The sequence below is a fragment of the Bubalus kerabau genome, chromosome 3 (assembly GCF_029407905.1).
Source record: "Bubalus kerabau isolate K-KA32 ecotype Philippines breed swamp buffalo chromosome 3, PCC_UOA_SB_1v2, whole genome shotgun sequence".
NCBI lineage: Eukaryota > Metazoa > Chordata > Mammalia > Artiodactyla > Bovidae > Bubalus > Bubalus kerabau.
In genome coordinates, this window is record NC_073626.1 from 4022437 (window position 1) to 4041805 (window position 19369).

The 19369-nt window shown below is 48.3% G+C and overlaps 1 long non-coding RNA gene across 1 annotated transcript in view; it reads right to left on the bottom strand.

Annotated features, from left to right (window-relative positions):
- Positions 1-17414, bottom strand: part of LOC129645397 (uncharacterized) — a 35029-nt gene extending 17615 nt beyond the window's left edge. The window contains exons 1-2 of the long non-coding RNA XR_008711307.1: positions 17200-17414; positions 15285-15384 (exon numbers count right to left, since the gene is read on the bottom strand). This is a non-coding gene — a long non-coding RNA (uncharacterized LOC129645397). The remainder of the gene's footprint in view (positions 1-15284; positions 15385-17199) is intronic.
- Positions 17415-19369: the final 1955 nt, after the last annotated feature.

The window sequence follows — 19369 nt, forward strand, 5'->3', positions numbered from 1 at the left end:
ACCCCATGGAGAGCAGCACGCCAGGCTTCCCTGTCCTTCACCATCGCCCGGAATTTGCTCAAACCCACATCTATTGAGTCAGTGATGCCATCCAACCATCTCATCCTCTGTCGTCCCCTTCTCCTCCTGTCCTCAATCTTTCCCAGCGTCAGGGTCTTTTCAAATGAGTCAGTTCTTCGCATCAGGTGGCCGAAGTATTGGAGCTTCAGCATCAGTCCTTCCAACGAGTATTCAGGGTTGATTTCCTTTAGGACTGACTGGTCTGATCCCCTTGCAGTCCAAGGGGCTTATTTATTCCATCACTATTTTCATCAGTGAGGACTCACGAACACTCATTTTCCACTTCGGGTTAGAAAATGGACTTTGCTTTGTTGCTCAAGTTGTTCCCGCTTTGGCCACTGGAGGCTCTCTGAGCTGTCCCCTGGGCCCCCTGACAAAGCCCAGGTGAGCACGCCTTACTCTCTGGCACCACGAGATGCTCCAGGCTCATTTCCTGCCCTGGCCTGAATCCTCCAAGGAGCTCTGCCTCTTTTACTGGAGGACTGTGGTGAGAACTCAAGATCCGGAATGAGGTGTGCGCTTTGGTACCAGGGTACCATTTTCTTTTTCCTTTTTTTTTAAGGCCCTGTTAACTGACAGAGGGGCTTCCCTGGGGACTCAGATGGTAAAGAATCCACCTGCAATGCAGGAGACCTGGGTTTGATCCCTGGGTGGAGAAGATCCCTTGGAGGAGGGCATGGCAACCCACTCCTGTGTTCTTGCCTGGAGAATCCCCATGGGCAGAGGAGCCTGGCGGGCTCACTTTCTTTAACTGACAGAAAGAAGAAATCTGTGGGTATAGAACCCTCATATATGCAAATATTAACACCTAGAAACACTGAATATGAATACGTGTTCCACCCAGTCGTCCCTCCTCACTCCCTGCTTCAACCACTGATGTGTTTACAGTCTCTCTAATGTTGCTTTTTACAGACGTCATACAACTGGAATTTAACAGTATGTCCCCTTGGCAAACCAGCTTCTTTAACTTAGCAATAGATATGTGTAGTTCCCCTATGTCTTTTCACATCTGGTGTGTTGTTCAGTCAACTCCAGGGAAGAAAGGCGAGCATGAATCTGTCACTTCAGCTACTTTTGTTCCCAACCTAAGCCTGGCTTGCTCACCTCCTACAGATCTGGATTCATGGCTCATCCAGGTCAGACCTCTATAGCCATGCCACATAAAAATGCAGCCCCCTACCTTCACTCTTTCCTGGCTTAATTTTATCCAAACGCCTTGACTGCGGTATAGTCATCTGTTTAGTGTGTGTCACTACGAAGCCAGGGATTTTTTTTTTTCCTATTTCATTCTTTGCTGTTTTCTCAGCATCAGAAATAGTAACTAATACACAGGAGCCCTCAGTGTGGGCTATCTGATGGATGGATAAACCAAAAGGACATCCTCTCCCAAAAATGTGTGTGTACGCATGTATGTGTGCCTGACCCCATGCCTGTACACCCCTTGGCTTCACGGCAAATCAACGAATTAGCCTGGCGAGACGGAGTCAGGGGCTGTGAGCAAGTGGACCTGCCCTCAGCTCTCTCGCCAAATACAATCTCACCTGACATTTCTCTGCTAGAGATTAATTTAGCTGCTGTCTTTCCCCTGTTGGAGTTTTGGCTTTCAATTTCAAATGCTTAAGGGGGATACTTAAAAAAAATTTATTCTTTCTTTCTTCCTTTTTATTGAAGTATAGTTGATTTGCAATGTTCAGTTAGTATAAAGTGATTGTATGTGTGTGTGTGCGTGTGTGTATGTGTATACACATATATGTATCCTTTTTCAGTTTTTTCCATTAAGGTTATTGCAAGTAACATGTTTTGTATGATTTTATTTATTTCTTTATTTATGGCTGTGCTGGGTCTTCATCGCTGCGTGTGGTCCTCCTCTAGCTGTGAGGAGCAGAGGTTCCTCTCGAGTTGTGATGCGTGGGCTTCTCATTGCAACGGCTTCTCTTACTGTGGAGCACAGGCCTCTAGGGCGCTGGGGCTTCAGCAGTTCCCTCTTGCGGGCTTAGTTGCTCCGTGGCCTGAGGGATCTTCCCAGACCAGGGATCAAACTAGTGTCCTCTGCATTGCAAGGTGGACTCTTGATCAGTGGACCACCAAGGAAGCCCAAGTAACATGTTTTTTAATTCCTGTATATTTAGTGTAATGAGTTAGGGCATTTAGAAACATGTTAAGGAAGAATATTAACTGTCTTCCCCACTCCCCTGTACCTGCCCCCCTTAGACCTGGAACACTGAGCCCCCCTGCCCGAGCCCTCTGCTTTGAAGGCTTACCAGTGTGCCAAGGAGTCTCCAGGGCCAACAAAACATGTCTACCCGCAGTCTGGGACTCTCCTCCCAGCTGGCACTCTAGGTACCAAGCATGCTAGAATCGCCTACCCAAGCGGCCCTGAGCCCTCTGTCTGGGCCAGCACTGGGCTCCTCTGGGGCTCACCCTCCCAGGCCCACTGGCCCAGGGCAGTGCACTTACCCCAGGGGCATCTGTGGGGAGTGGGCAGGTCTCCTCGGGGCGCCGGGGGCTGGGGCGGAGAGCAGGGAGCAGACAAGGCCAAGATCCCTCCGTCCCTCCGGAGGCCCCCCCCTTTAAGCGGGAAGAGCAGGTCTGCCTCCCCTGATGTGGTCCCACTGCCCTGGGTACCAATGTTAACAGTTTGGGCGTAACCCTCACACCTTTCTCCATGGGCTCCTAAACACATAGAAATATAAACACACATGGAAGAGGTTTTCTTCCCCCTTCTCTGTAGCTTTTTAATAAAAGTGCCTTTCCAATGTCTACTCTACACCACGGTCATTCCTCGCCGCACTTACAGAACTAGCTCGTTCTTCTTATTAGCTTCACGAGACGCCGCAGAACAAACGTGTGTTCCTTTATCGTGGAATAGTCCGTGTTTCCTTTTGCTTCCCCCACCTCAAACGAAGCTGAAATAATCTTTATACCTGTGGTAGTACATCCGGTTGCTCTCGCTTTGTGAACTACAGCTTGGATTCCTAGAAATATGATTAGCGATTCAATCAAAGCCTGTAAACATCATTTATTTTATAGATGTTTCTGAATGACTCTGGTAAATATTTACACCAATTCATGTTTACATTGGTAATGCATAAGATGCCAAATTCACCAGCACTCCCAGCTCTAGATTTTATGGATTGTTTCAAATTTTGCAGTTGGCTGGGAAAAGCTGACATCTGGTTTACTTCACTTCTGTTTCCCTGACCACAGTGAGACTCAGCTTCTTTTCAGAAACACTGGCCACTTGTGGCTCCTGTTCTGTGGGTCACCTATTTATATCCATTGCCCATTTTTATATTGGGAAGTTTCAAAGATTTGTCAAATAGTAAACTCCTGTAGTTGCAGGCATTATCAAATTTTTCTCCTGTCATCTATCAATTTTGATTAAGGTATATTTTTCCATGCAGGTATCTCTCTTTTATTTTTAGTTGAATATATACACATCTTTTTTTCTTTTTTAATGCTATCTAGGTTTCCTATCTGGAGAAGGCAATGGCACCCCACTCCAGTACTCTTGCCTGGAAAATCCCATGGACGGAGGAGCCTGGTGGGCTGCAGTCCATGGGGTCACTGAGAGTCGGACACGACTGAGTGACTTCATTTTCACTTTTCACTTTCCTGCATTGGAGAAGGAAATGGCAACCCACTCCAGTGTTCTTGCCTGGAGAATCCCAGGGATGGGGGAGCCTGGTGGGATGCCGTCTATGGGGTCGCAGAGAGTCGGACACGACTGGAGCGACTTAGGAGCAGCAGCTGGTTTCCTATATTATTTGTAAAAAAATCCTTACCTGTCCTCCTAAATTTCTTTCTAATATATTTAATGCCATATCCTTCCGCCTTCACTTCTAGTGAAACCAATGCAGAAAAGAAGGCGCTCTGAGAAAGGAGACAGTCCCTGAATTCTGGGCCTTAGGTCTTTTCTTCTGTTTCTGTCCAACATTACCATTTAAAATTGCTTATCTTCCAAGAACCTCATCTCAAAAGGTTAGCAACCCTGCAGAAGTAACACCTCAAGTCCTTTTCAGCAAGTCAGGCTAGAATTTATCAGTTTCTCAAGGACAGACTTCTTAGGAGAGATAAGATGCCAGAGGCAGAGAGGAGAAGCAGGGGTGGGGGGGTGGGGGGGAGTGATTGCTTCGTTCACTCGTAATTTCATTCACAACTGCTTCATTCATTCATTCATTCGTACTTTGATCCAAACAGCAGGAACGGATTGAGGGCTTCCTATCACAAGACACAGTAGGAGCCTCGGGAGCCTCGAGACTCGAGGGTCTGCGCGACCTCTGTCCCTGAGGGTTTATCACTGTAAAAGGGACGCGAAACCCACATGGAAACACTCCGGGACAAGACAGCGTATCCACGGTCCCAACAGAGGGTAGAGAAGGAAGGAGGTCCCTTCTCCTGGGTGACCAGAGAAGACTTCAAAGAGGAAATTTAAGATGACTTTTTAATAACGGTTAGAACTGTGCCTGTAGACAATGAGGACTCTCAGAAGAAAATGGCATAAACAAAGTCAGGAAAGGAGGAAAGAGCATCTTTAGGTAAGAGACTAAGCCAGTCTGAAGGATAGAAAACGCACGTAGACAGACTGTAAGAGATGACCTGGAACGTCCCCACGAGTCTCAACCTCAGGAGGCTGAGAGGTCTGGGCTCCACCCGCAGGCTGTGGACGCAGGTGCAGGCACCCAGAGACTGGCCTATTTCACCTGCCTGCGGGAGCCGGCCCTGCCAAGAGCAGGGGTGCCTGAGGGGTACCCAAGCCATTCGGTCTTCCAAATCTCCAGGGGTCATCTTGAAAAAGGACCAGATTTATCACAGTGGGTGATCACAGTGGCAGTGGGTCCCACACCAAATGTATAGAATCTAAATCCCGCAGGGATTTTAGTGATACGCCAGTGGGAAACATCTGTTTCCGCCTAAAGCTGCCCCCAAAGAAAGTACGATCACATTTGTAGGATTCTTTGGGAATTACCTTCCACCACTTCGTCTAGTCTGCCTTGTCTAAAACGGAGCTAGTGAGTAGCAGAGACCTGCAACTTGGGCTGTCCCATTTCTCTTTCCCCTGGCCACCATCCCCAGGTCCTCTATAGACAGATCCCCCAGTGCCCCATTCTCAGCCCATGGCCTTGTGTAGAGGTGACCGACGGAACGGAACTGGCTATACTTGCAATACTTTGGCCACCTGAAGAACCAACTCACTGGAAAAGATCCTGAGGCTGGAAAAGATTGAAGGGGGGAGGAGAAGGGGACAACAGAGGATGAGATGGTTGGATGGCATCACCAACACGATGGACATGAGCTTGAGCAAGCTCCGGGAGTTGGTGATGGACAGGGAGGCCTGGCAGGCAGCAGTCCATGGGGTCACTAAAAGTCGGACATAACTGAGGGACTGAACTGAACTGGCTCTGGAGTGGATCTTGTGACCTGGGTCTAATCCAATCAGCATTGTATACATCCCCAGCCATATGATTGGTTCAGGGACAGTCTCTCAGCCCACTCAGAGGCCATGAGATGCAGCAAGAGGTTGCCTCGGAATGGCAAGTTGGCATGTCTTCCCCCCACCCCGCCCACCCCCCTCCTGGTATTTGAACCTAGCAGCCCCTCCCAGCCCCCTGCCCATGGTGCAGGAGGGTGACTTGGAAAGAAGGGACAATGACGGAGCTCAGGTTCTATCATCTGAGGCTTGCATAAAGCCTGGTCTGAAGCTGCACCCCATGTACTCTGGACTGCTTGGTTACACCAGCCAGCATATTTCCAGTTTTGCTTCTTTTTTGTAACTGAAAGAAAGATTGTTGATAGGAAGTACAAAGTCCTTCAAGTACAGGGAAAGCAAGCATCTTTTCTTAGCGGTCTTCTAAGGAAGATGTCCTCCCGAGACAGAGGCAGACCATTGGCAACTGAGTTCCTTCAGAAAATTCTTTCAGAAGTTTCTAGAAAGAGCAAAGAAAATGGTTTCTGTGTGAGGCCAAAGAACCGCTCTCTTGATGGTGTAATAATTCCATCTCCCTGCCTGCTTGCGTGCGTGGTTAAATGACACGTTGTAAAAATCTTCTTTATGTTATCTGAGTATAAAGAGTTTTGCACAAATCAGGGAGGATTGTGCTGGGCCGGGAGCTGCAGAGTCAGTTCCTCGGTGGTCCCTCATACGGGAAGGTCCCATGGGTCTGTGAATGTGTCTGTTTACATGAACGTCTTTCAGACATGGAATCTGCTAACAGAAGAGACATGTGTTGATTTTTCCCCTTGAGACCTTGAGAGGCAGCAAGCCTAGAAAAAACTTTTTAAATTTCCACGTCATAGGTGAAGAAAAGACGAAGGAAGAAAGCGAAAAAAATGAGAGAAAGAGGAGGACTCAATAAGAGCCTGGGGAATCATTTTCTGTGTTCTAACTTTCCTCTCTCTGTAGACCACCCTCAAGGAAAGTTCACCTGACGTGTAATAGGTGCAGATAAACATTCTATTCTGTGAAAAAGTCTTCTATTAAAATTACTTTCTTATTGTGTTTTAATTTTAGGGTTAAGAAGGTTGATGTTTTATTATCCTAAAAAAAGTCACCTGCCCCAACTTCATACTTGCTGATCAATGACCTAAGACAAACCCATGTTGTATGACTGTCTGGACTCTAAAAAATACTTTGAATTTCCTTAAAGTAGTGTCTGTACTCTAAGAAAATTACCAGTGGATGCTTATTATTCCCAGGCTACTGTTCAATAGTGACTTTCCCTTAAAGGTATTTGTAATGATGCATTAATATTTGTTGACATCCTGAAGGACCTCTTTGAAGGCTTGCAAACATCTGGGGTTCAATCAATGACACCCTAACAAACCTTGGAGACTGAGGATCATCTTTTCAGCCTGCTGAATGTTTCAAAAGCCTCTACCTCTTCCAAGGGACCAGGGGAGAAAAGAATTGACACCAGGATCAGAATCCAATGAGAGATTCTACAAACGCAGAACCCAATCATTTGTGCATCAATTCATTCATTCAGCAGAGACCCAGTTCTTCCTGCATACCAGCCACAGTCTAGGCACTGGAGACAAAGCAGTGAACAGTCCATTAAGTGTCTGCCTCCAAGGAACTTTCAAATCCTAGAGGAGACTGATAGAAACAAGTGACAAATACATATATAATATAATCGGAATAGCTCATCATTTTGCATGCATGCATGCTCAGTACCTCGGTCATGTCTGACTCTTTGTGACCCCGTGGACTGTAGCCCCCCAGGCTCCTCTGTCCATGGGATTCTCCAGGCAAGAATACTGGAGTGGGTTGCCATTTCCTCCTCCAGGGGATCTTCCTGACCCAGGGATTAAACCTGTACCGGCAAGCAGATTCTTTACCACTAAGCCCATGGGAAGCCCCAGCGGGTCATGTTAGGCAATGATAAATGCTATTAAGATAGATAAACAACATGGACCTAATATATACCACAGGGAACTATACTGAACACTTTGTAATAACCTATATTGGGAAAGAATCTGAAAAAGAGTATATGTGCTGGTTTGGCCAAAAAGTTTGTTTGGCTTTAGGTAAAAAATAAAAGACATTTTTATGTTCAAGGACTTTATTGACTATCGGAGTCACTAACCAAAAGAATTTTTTGGCCAATCCTATATATATATATATATATATATCTGAATCACTTTGCTATGTGCCTGAAACTAACAACATTGTAAATCAACTATACTTCATTTTAAACACATGAAATAAATAATAAATGCTATTAAGAAAACTACAGCAGCATGGGAGACAAGGATGACAGAGTGGAGTGCGGTTATAGGCAAGGAGGGTCCAGACGCTGAGAAGGAAGGAGTGGGCCCTGGGGTCTGGAGAGAGCTTTCCGGGAGGAGGAAGGGGAAGAGCAAAGGTTCGCTGAGTGGGAATACAGATCCCTGCTCAGGTTTTGAGCAGAGAAGTAAAGGGACGTGTTTTTAAATGTTCTCTGGGGTGGGGCGGGGATGCTGTGAGGACTGGATGGGTAAAGAGTAAAAGCGGAAGCAAGGAAACCAATGGGGAGACTTTGGGTGATGGCACCGGGGGCTGGGGGTGCTGGCGGTTGTCCTTGTTCTCCGCTGCGTCCCCAGACCCCAGAAAGGGCGGTCACAGCAGGCCCTTGGTTAAACAGCGGTCCAGGGGATGAATTAAATCCTGGCCTAGAGGGGAGCTTACCGCCTCCCAGGTAAGGCCGACGTGTGAATTCGTTAGCTAGGAAACACAGGATGGGGGCGCCAAGGGGAACGTTTGCTGGAGAAGTGGGGGGCGGGGGTGGAGCCCCAGAGGCCAGGGCGGCCGGAGCGGGCAGAGAGCTCCGCCCAGGGCTGTCGGGGGAGGGGGCGGGGCGAGAGAGCGTGATGCCAAGTTTGCGTCCTGAGAGCTGATCCCGCCCACGCCCTCCTCCCGGTTTACTACGGGATCCAACGCCCTCCCCTGCAGCGTCTGCTAAACTCTCCCGGGCGGGGTGCCCTCAGAAAGCCCCCCTCCGGCCCCCTCCGTGCCAGCTGTACTGGGGGCAGGGGTGTGCCCGCAGCCCCTGCCCCGGCCGGCCTGGCAGAAACGCTGAGTCAGCAGCCCTCTCCCAGCACCCGCGCGGCTTCCTCCCACAGGTGAGCCCGGGAGGCAGGATCACAAGCAGGCTCCCCGGGGCGGGGGCCTGTCCGCACACATCGCCGGGGCCCAGGCCCAGCCTGCCCGATTGCCAAGGTCCAGGGTGGGGTTCGAGATTGGCCTCTGTCACGGGCTCCCGGGCACCTGGGAGGCTTCCCCAAGTGCCCCTTTGAGGCGCACTGCTCTATAGGAACCCAGGATGAGGCTGGCAGGGGAGAGATAATAAATATAGCCAGGGCTTACTGAGTGCCAGGCTCCGGGCTCAAGGCATTATGCAAATAATCTCTTTTAATCCTTACCCAGCCCTGTGAGCTGGCACCATTATTCTGCCTATTTAACAGCTGAGGTTGAGAAACAGTGGGTAACTCGCCCAAGGTCTCCTGGCTTAGGAGTGGGACCTGCCTCACTCCAGTGCCCAAACTAGGAAGAGAAATCTCAAGGGAATAAAGGTTAATAGGCCGACAGCTAGAGAAAAGGTCAAGAAACACAAAAGACACCCACGTGTCCCAGTGCTCCACCACAGAAGGAAGGGTGGGCACGCAGCTGTGACTGGTCCCCACAGAACAATCTCAAACAAAGCCACAACTTCTGAACCAATCAAGATTAAAAGCAGAAAGAAAAGAAGTCAACACGCATCTCCCTCTCGGCTCTGCATTGATTACAGAGCCCCAGAAAAATTTAATGTTTAATATTACAATCCCCCCAGAAAATAAAAAAAAGTTTTTCTTTTATTTCTGGCATATTCCCATCCCATCACACCCCTAGACTCTGTACTGTTCTCAAAATATACACTAATTTGCCTAAGGGCTTCCCTGGTGGCTGAGTGGTAAAGAATCCGTCTACCTATGCAGGAGATGCAGGTTCAATCCCAGGGTTGAGAAGATCCCCTGGAGGAGGAAATGGCAACCCACTCCAGTATTCTTGCCTGGGAAATCCCGTGGACAGAGGAGCCTGGTGGGCTCCATACAGTCCATGGGTCACAAGAGTCAGACATGACTTAGGGCTAGACAACAACAATAAATTTGTCTAAACCCTTTGTCTTTTTTACTTACAGAGTATAATAGGCAGCTAAAATGAGTTCACTTGGATTACTGCACAACTATGCACGCCAAGCAAGAGATGCTGAGATGAGATTGGGAAGCTGTGGAAAGATCTGGTCTGAACAGCGTTGCAATGTGGGACAGCAAGCCTGGGTGCTGTGCACACTGAGAAATGAAATTACTTTATGGGATGAAACAAAAAGGAAAAATACTGCAAGTATTTATAACCCGTGCCACTCAAGGAAGAGCAACCATCTGGCTTAAATCCTTCTTGAAAGTCAGCAATGGAGGAGATACTGGCCCCCAACTCTTTCTCTTCCAGAGGGAGAGCCCCTTACACGTGGCCCGGGGGTAAAGCTTAGAGATTCCCATTCCTGATGCTTTCTCGCGCATTTCTGTAGATTTCACGTCAGACCCAGACCACCTCGAGCCGTTCAGTAATCCCATGTCTGGAATCACGACTGAAATGAGAGCCAGGAGAGAACTTATTTTTCCCCCTCGGTTGCCCTAACTCTCAGCTTAGGAGTCCCCCAGACACCCATAAACATGATCCTGTGTGCTTCTGCTCATCACACCTTGCACAAGTGCCCTGAGGGGGGGATTTGACGCACGCACTGTGGCGGGGGAGACGGCTGGGAACCGTCAGTCCCCGCAGGAGGACAGAGGTCTCCAGCTGCCATGAGGGCGCGTTCCCTGTGCGTGCCTCAGTGTTCCTTTCTTAACACATTGCCTAAACCAGTGACTCTCCTGCACAAAGGAGTCCAGGGACGTGATGTTCGGGGAATTCTATTTTCTTATGAAGTCTGAATAAAAACGCCCTTCTCTGGGACTTCACTGGTGGTCCAGTGGCTAAGACTCTGCCCTGCAATACAGAGGGCCTGGGTTCAATCCCCGGTCAGGGAACTAGATCCTGCACGCCACAGCTAAGTGTTTTCATGCTGCAGCTAAGACCTGGTGCAGCCACACAAATAAACAAATAAAAGTAAATTAAAAATAATATTTCTTTAAAAACAAATTTTCTCCTCCACCCTCCTGTCCCAGGGCTCGGAGACCATGCAGCCCCCAGGACTCCCATCTGCTCAGACAGCATTTACTCCCACTGGGCTTGTTCTCTGCAGCTCCTGTAAGTGGCAGAAGGACACAAAACACAGAGTCCCTGCTTTCGGCGGAGGCCCCACTGCACACACTCACTGTCCTGTGTTCACTCTGGAATCGCCGCCACAGTGACAGCCCCCCTCCATCTCAGCTCCTTCCGCAAACGCCTGCCGGCAACTTAAGTTTTACCTCTGGGAGCAAAAAAACCCCACCTTTCCAATGAAGAGCCTCAGATTGACAAACTCAAGTCTCCCCTGTACACAGAATATTATATCTTCACCAACTATATAAAAGTGTATATCCTCAATCTTCCCCAGAAAGTTGGATGTGGAAAAGAGCTCTGAGGGGCTGACCCAGCCCTAAAATAGAATACAGATCAGGTATGTGGTTTGAATATTTCTACCAGTAACACTGAAGAAGCTGAAGTTGAACGGTTCTATGAAGACCTACAAGACCTTTTAGAACTAACACCCAAAAAAGATGTCCTTTTCATTATAGGGGACTGGAATGCAAAAGTAGAAAGTCAAGAAACACCTGGAGTAACAGGCAAATTTGGTCTTGGAATACAGAATGAAGCAGGGCAAAGACTAATAGAGTTTTGCCAAGAAAAATGCACTGGTCATAGCAAACACCCTCTTCCAACAACACAAGAGAAGACTTTACACATGGACATCACCAGATGGTCAACACTGAAATCAGATTGATTATATTCTTTGCAGCCAAAGATGGAGAAGCTCTATACAGTCAACAAAAACAAGACCAGGAGCTGACTGTGGCTCAGACCATGAGCTCCTTATTGCCAAATTCAGACTGAAATTGAAGAAAGTAGGGAAAACCACTAGACCATTCAGGTATGACCTAAATCAAATCCCTTATGATTATACAGTGGAAGTGAGAAATAGATTTAAGGGCCTAGATCTGATAGATAGAGTGCCTGATGGACTATGGAATGAGGTTTGTGATATTGTAAGGAGACAGGGATCAAGACCATCCCCATGGAAAAGAAATGCAAAAAAGCAAAATGGCTGTCTGGGGAGGCTTTACAAATAGCTGTGAAAAGAAGAGAAGCGAAAAGCAAAGGACAAAAGGAAAGATATAAGCATCTGAATGCAGAGTTCCAAAGAATAGCAAGAAGAGATAAGAAAGCCTTCCTCAGCGATCAATGCAAAGAAATAGAGGAGAACAACAGAATGGGAAAGACTAGAGATCTCTTCAAGAAAATTAGAGATACCAAGGGAACATTTCATGCATAGATGGGCTCGATAAAGGACAGAAATGGTATGGACCTAACAGAAGCAGAAGATACCAAGAAGAGGTGGCAAGAATACACAGAAGAACTGTACAAAAAAGATCTTCATGACCCAGATAATCACGATGGTGTGATCACTGACTTAGAGCCAGACATCCTGGAATGTGAAGTCAAGTGGGCCTTAGAAAGCATCACTACGAACAAAGCTAGTGGAGGTGATGGAATTCCAGTTGAGCTATTCCAAATCCTGAAAGATGATGCTGTGAAAGTGCTGCACTCAATATGCCAGCAAATTTGGAGAACTCAGCAGTGGCCACAGGACTGGAAAAGGGCAGTTTTCATTCCAATCCCAAAGAAAGGCAATGCCAAAGAATGCTCAAACTACCGCACAATTGCACTCATTTCACATGCTAGTAAAGTAATGCTCAAAATTCTCCAAGCCAGGCTTCAGCAATATGTGAACCGTGAACTTCCTGATGTTCAAGCTGGATTTAGAAAAGGCAGAGGAACCAGAGATCAAATTGCCAACATCTGCTGGATCATGGATAAAGCAAGAGAGTTCCAGAAAAACATTTCTGCTTTATTGACTATGCCAAAGCCTTTGACTGTGTGGATCACAATAAACTGTGGACAATTCTGAAAGAGATGGGAATACCAGACCACCTGACCTGCCTCTTGAGAAATCTGTATGCAGATCAGGAAGCAACAGTTAGAACTGGACATGGAACAACAGACTGGATCTAAATAGGAAAAGGAGTACGTCAAGGCTATATATTGTCACCCTGCTTATTTAACTTCTATGCAGAGTACATCATGAGAAATGCTGGGCTGGAAGAAACACAAGCTGGAATCAAGATTGCCTGGAGAAATATCAATAACCTCAGATATGCAGATGACACCACCCTTATGGCAGAAAGTGAAGAGGAACTAAAAAGCCTCTTGATGAAAGTGAAAGTGGAGAGTGAAAAAGTTGGCTTAAAGCTCAACATTCAGAAAACGAAGATCATGGCATCTGGTCCCATCCCTTCATGTGAAATAGATGGGGAAACAGCGTCAGACTTTATTTTTTGGGGGCTCCAAAATCACTGCAGATGGTGACTGCAGCCATGAAATTAAAAGACGCTTACTCCTTGGAAGGAAAGTTATGACCAACCTAGATAGCATATTCAAAAGCAGAGACATTACTTTGCCAACAAAGGTCCATCTAGTCAAGGCTATGGTTTTTCCAGTGGTCATGTATGGATGTGAGAGTTGGACTGTGAAGAAGGCTGAGTGCCGAAGAATTTATACTTTTGAACTGTGGTGTTGGAGAAGACTCTTGAGAGTCCTTTGGACTGCAAGGAGATCCAACCAGTCCATTCTGAAGGAGATCAGCCCTGGGATTTCTTTGGAAGGAATGATGCTGAAGCTGAAACTCCAGTACTTTGGCCACCTCATGCGAAGAGTTGATTCATTGGAAAAGACTCTGATGCTGGGAGGGATTGGGGGCAGGAGAAGAAGGGGATTACAGAGGATGAGATGGCTGGATGGCATCACTGACTCAATGGACGTGAGTCTGAGTGAACTCCGGGAGTTGGTGATGGACAGGGAGGCCTGGCGTGATGGACAGGGAGGCCTGGCATGCTTCGATTCATGGGGTCGCAGAGTCGGACACGACTGAGCGACTGAACTGAACTGAACTGAACTGAGGAACCACACTAAAGGAAAAGTGAGTGATAGTCGCTCAGTCATGTCCAACTCTTTGTGACCCCATAGCCCGCCAGGCTCCTCTGTCCATGGGATTCGTCAGGCAAGAATAGTGGAGTGGGTTGACATTTCCTTCTCCAGTTAAAAGAAAAGGAAATAGGCGAAATCCATTTTAGTAATATATTCAGCCCAATGGAACCAAAATATTTCCATTTGAATGTATACTCAATACCTAAAATGATCGATGAGACTTTCCGCGTGCTGTGTCCCAGGCTGGAGCCCCAGACCCCAGTGTATCTGTTACAAGGACGTCTCACCTTGGACATGGCACAGGTCAGGTCCCCGGGACCACCTGCGGCCAGTAGCTGCCAAATTGGACAGAGCAGGTCTGACCAAGTCTGGAGGGATCTTTGAGTCACCTGCTATCTGCCTGTTCTCTCAGCTTTATCTTCCTCGAAGGCAGGCCACTGGTTTACAGCTCTCTGGATACCCGACCTAATAGGCACTCAATACAATGAGTGAGTAAATTTCTAATTTACTTTCCTGGCCCTTAAATCACCCCTTCTAAAAATATCATTTAAATGTTAAAGCCTGCCAAGGGTAACATGTAATTTTTTTTGAAATCCAAAAATAAGTGCCCCCCCCCTTTTTTTTAACATGCTGAGGAAGGCATACAGGTTTGATTTGGCAGAAATTCCTGGATAACCTCGGTGCCAGGGGAGCTCCCCAGAAGCCAACACTATAAACTCCAACCCTGACTGTGAGAAGTGGATATGTCCTGGGCGGCAACCCCCCCGCGCCGAGGTGCTCGGTGGCGCTCAGGCGGAGGCCCCAGGGCACCAGGCACTAAAGCTGCCCGCTCCTCCCGAGGGGCTGGGGGCAGCCTGGGGGCGGCCGAGAAGCAGCGGGAAGAGACTCCTCCCAGCCCCTGTGCGCTGCTTTGGGGCACCCGCCTGAGCTGAGCAGAAGGGCCAGTCCAGGGATGTTTTGCCAGCTCCAGGCCCTGCTGTTTACGTCCTCAGCTGCAGTGTGGCTTCTCTGGGCCATGCTGTGCTGGGGAGGGCTCTGGGTCCCTCCTCCCCTCCTCCTCCCTCTTTCCTCCTCCCTCCCCTCCTCCTCCCTCCTCCCTCCCCTCCTCCTCCCTCCTCCCTCCCTCCCTTTCATCTGATGGCATCTGGATCCATCCTAAAGGCTGAGCTGGGTGCTGCCCCACCTGACCCTTTTTCCTCCCTTGGTTCTGACTCACACTCCCTACTTCGTACTTTGAACTCAGGCTGGGTTATCTGCTGCCTGAGTCACTATACGTGATCCGAAGCCCCTCTCGTCCGGATAGCCCTGCCACCTCTCTCAAATCAGTCCTCAGGAATGCAGGCTTTCAGGGTCCCGCCAGCCATCCAAATATGACAGAGGATGAACACAGAAGCCCAGAACCTCGGTCACTCATTCCGAAAGCCCTCACGGAGCTTCCGCCGCAGAAAGGATTGTGGGAAGGTCACAAGCCCTGAAAGAGGCAGCAAGATAGATACCAAGTGGGGGAGAAATTGTCACTGACCTCCGTTCTGCCCTCCAGGTCTGAAAGCAGGGAGCATGGGGACGTTTGAGGCCATTCACTCATTCATTCCGGAGTAATGTGCCGGACAGCAAACCGTGGGCTTGATATAAAGAAGAAAACAGACACGGAAGGTTAGATGTGAGATTACAAACAGGCAGACTTTTTTTTTTTAATGGAGCAAGATGTAACCAGAAGTGCTAGAATGGCTCTTATCAAAAGGACATTATAACACATGTTGGTGAGGATGTGGAGAAATAGCAGCATTCATGCATTGCTGGTGGGAAAGAAAAATGGTGCAGGTGTCTGCCCCTCAAAGATACAACAATGCTGCGTATACCCAAAATAAATGAAAACACATATCCACACCAAAAGTACCTGCAAATACTCACAGAACTTTTTGCATAATGGCCAAAAAATGGAAACAATCAAGTGTTCACTGGTGAATGGATAGATAAAATGTGCTATATCCATATAACAGACTACTTGGCAAAACAGAAAAAAGAAAAAGGAAGGAAGTGCTATACTCAGTACAACATGGATGAACCTTGGAACACAGTTAAATGAGGGAAACCAGTCATGTGCTGTCTGATTCCATTTGTAGGAAATGGCCAGAACAGGCAAATCTGTAGAAACAGAAGGTAAATAGTGGCTGCTGGGGGAAGAGGGGCTGGGCATGACTGCTAAGGGGAGCAGGGTTTCTGTTCAGGGGGATGAAAATGTTCTAAAGTTAACGGTGGTGACGGTTTCACAACTGGTGAGTGCACTAAAAACCATTGAACTGCACGCTTTGAAATGACAAAGTCGTGTGCTTTGTGAATTGTGTCTTCATGCATCTGCCCAGCCGTGTCTTCAGCATCCTTAGCAAATGGTGGTACTGTCACCCACGGACACACAGGGGTTCCCGCTGGCAGAGGAGCCGAGCAAAGTAACGGGGACGTCCGCGTGTGACCTCTGGGGCAGTGAACTTGGGTTACCAGGCAGCTGGCGTTAGGGACACGTGTGAAACGTGAAGCGTTCAGCCCAGGGTCTGGCACTCAGGAAGGACTCGAGAAACAGTAACGCTCATTAAGCGTCTTCTTAATATATTCTATGTCATCTGTAATGGTTTTCCCCCCATCTTTCTAGCTCCCTTTGACCGTAACGCGTGAACACGGAGCCTCACACTATGGGAATCATGAAGAGCCTCGTAGCTCTATTTATGGTATGAAAAAAAATTGTGTCTTGTTAGAGGAGTTTTGAAACCACCAGGAAACACCTGTGGAGGGAGGCGGGGAGATAGGCAGAAACGACAGTACCCCTTTCTCTCCCCCCGCCCCCCGGCAGAAACGACACCAGCCCCACAGCAGGCTTTGGGGTTCGCAGCTGGGCAATTCTTTGCTCTGGGGCTCCGCTGTGCCTTGAAGGCTCTGGGCAGTATCCCTGGTCTCTACCCATTAGAGACAGTACCTAACAGCTGACTCTCCATTCACAAAGACCGACCGATGTCGGCGGGCTGGTTTCACAGCAAACAACGGTGATAATTAACAGGCATTTCTTAAAGACTAGAACAGATTCTGGGATATAGAGGACAAACCATGGGAGTAAGTACATCAGTAACACAACTGATGTGATAAAACATGGGTCTAAGCGGGGGGATATAAATTAGAGTAGAATAAGGTGCTCGAATGTAGATTTATTTGGAAGCAGGGGCTTATGAATATAATATGCAAATTTGTGCCACATATATGCAAATATATGCCCCCAGGATATGCAGATTTGTCTTCTAAGCCGAGACCTCTGGACACAAATATACGAGTATATGTACACACACATATTTTCCGTTTTGCCTAGGCTGTGATTCTGTCCTATGTCTGGGTTTCCCATACGTGACCTCGTCAGCTCGTCCTTTAGAGACAGCTAAAGACTGTGCAGGTACCTGCAAGACGCAGCATCTGAAGGCAGTGACGGGGCTCTGAGTGACCGGAAGATCCCACACTGCGTCTAGAAACTCTAGACAGTCCCGGTGGGGAAGCCTCTAAACTCGGAGATGAAAAGAAAGCAAGGTCGCAGAAGCAGCCCCGTTCATGGGCCTTCTCTGGAGGTAGATAGAGGGCTTCTCTCTGTCCAGGCGTGTTTGTGTGCTGTTGTTTGGGTTTCCCTGGTGGCTCAGCGGATTAAGAATCTGCCTGCAATGGAGGAGACACAGGAGATGTGGGTTTGATCCCTGGGTTGGGAAGATCCCCTGGAGGAGGGCACCGCAGCCCACTCCAGTATCCTTGCCTGGAGAATCCCATGGACAGAGGAGCCTGGTGGGCTACAGTCCATGGGGTTGCAAAGAATCAGACATGACTGAGCGACTAACCATGCTGTTTGCAGGAGAGAGAGGGATGAGATAAGGGTTCCAAGTCCCTTGGCCTCTAATAGTGGCTGAACCTTCTGGATCGATCTGGTTTCACCGGTTGGTTAATGAGCCCAGGGCTGGTGTACACCCTGCTGGGTACAGAGGGTGGAGCAGGGCAGAAGAGGCGCAGGGGGGTGGTTTAAGGGTGGGGCAGAGGTGAGGGGAACATTTCTGTTTCCAGTTAACACTTGGGGTCTACTGTGTCATTACAGAAAAGAAATGCAAACTTAAAACCGCCTCAAGTAATTATGAGTGGGAATACGTCAGAGGATATGACGCCGCTTGTCCTCCAGGGAGCGCCCTGCTCTATTCCTGCTAGTGACGCGGCATAAATCCAGCCCAAACCAAACCCTAGTACTTGATGGGAAAACGGGGTCGGGGAGAAAACTGTTGTTCATCTCTAAAACCCATCCTGGTGCACGTGCAAAAGCCAGAGACCCGACTCAAAATCATCTCTCATCACGGAGATAGAAGAATGGTTTCCAGATGGCATCTGAGATACACAGCTTATCATTACATCAAGGAGCAGGCCCGCTCCAACCACATCCAAATGAACCACGGATCCACAAATCTGTGCCTGGGCAAGTTTGGCTTTTACGGTTTGCCTGGAATGCTCCTGGACCTGCCGCTGTGGTTTCTGGGCTCTCCCCAGGCTAGGCCTTGAGATTACGCTGATCATCTTGGAACCAGGCAATGTTTCAGGCGCGTGACAACTTCTAACCCCTTTCTGCCTCATCGTGTTTTCCCCAGGCTGGCCAGGTGGAACACGAAATTACATCAAAACATCATGATGGGATCTTCAAAGTGTTCCGTTTTCCTCTTCCTCTTTAAACTGAGTAGGGCTGGGCATTTCAAAGAGGTTGAGCATGGAGAGAATGTAAGGATATGGCTGCAAGGAACAGAAAGTTCAAAATGCCAGTGGCTCCACAAATGGGAGCTTACAGATCTCTCTCATTAAACCCCGATGGCGGGACAGCCTGCTGCTCACAGAGAGCCTTGACAAACCTGCCAGGAGCTCGACATCTTTCCATTCAGCGGCAAGCTTCCCCACTCCCAGCACGTGGTCTCCAAACATATCCAGGATAGCTGCTTGGATTCTAGACATCACAACCACTTCCTAGGCAGCAAGTATGATAGGTGGTGGTATGTTTTGTGTTTTTTTAATGTTTCTTTTGAAAAAAAAAAAATTTGATTTATAGAAGATGAGATGGTTGGATGGCATCACCGACTCAATGGATGTGAGTTTGGATAAACTCCGGGAGTTGGTGATGGACAGGGAGGCCTGGCGTGCTGCAGTCCATGGGGCTGCAAAGAGTCAGACACAACTGAGCGACTGAACTGAACTGAATGGTTCTGCTGGGTCTTCGTTGCGGTTCACAGGCCATTCATTGCTGCACTCAGGCTTTCTTGAGTTGCATTGAGTGAGGGCTACTTTCTTGTTGAGGTGTGCAGGCTTCTCATGGCAGTGGCTTCTCCTGTTGTGGAGTATGGGCTCTAGGCAGGTGGGCTTCAGGGATTGTGGTTCATGGGCTTAGTGGCTTCGTGGCATGTGGGATCTTAGTTCCTGGACCAGGGATCAAACCTGTGTCTCCAGAATGGGCAGGTGGATTCCTAACCACTGGACCACCAGAGAAGTCCCAATAGATGGTTCTTAATAATGGTCCCCAGTGATCCACCCTCCTGTGTCTACACACCTTTGCAATAT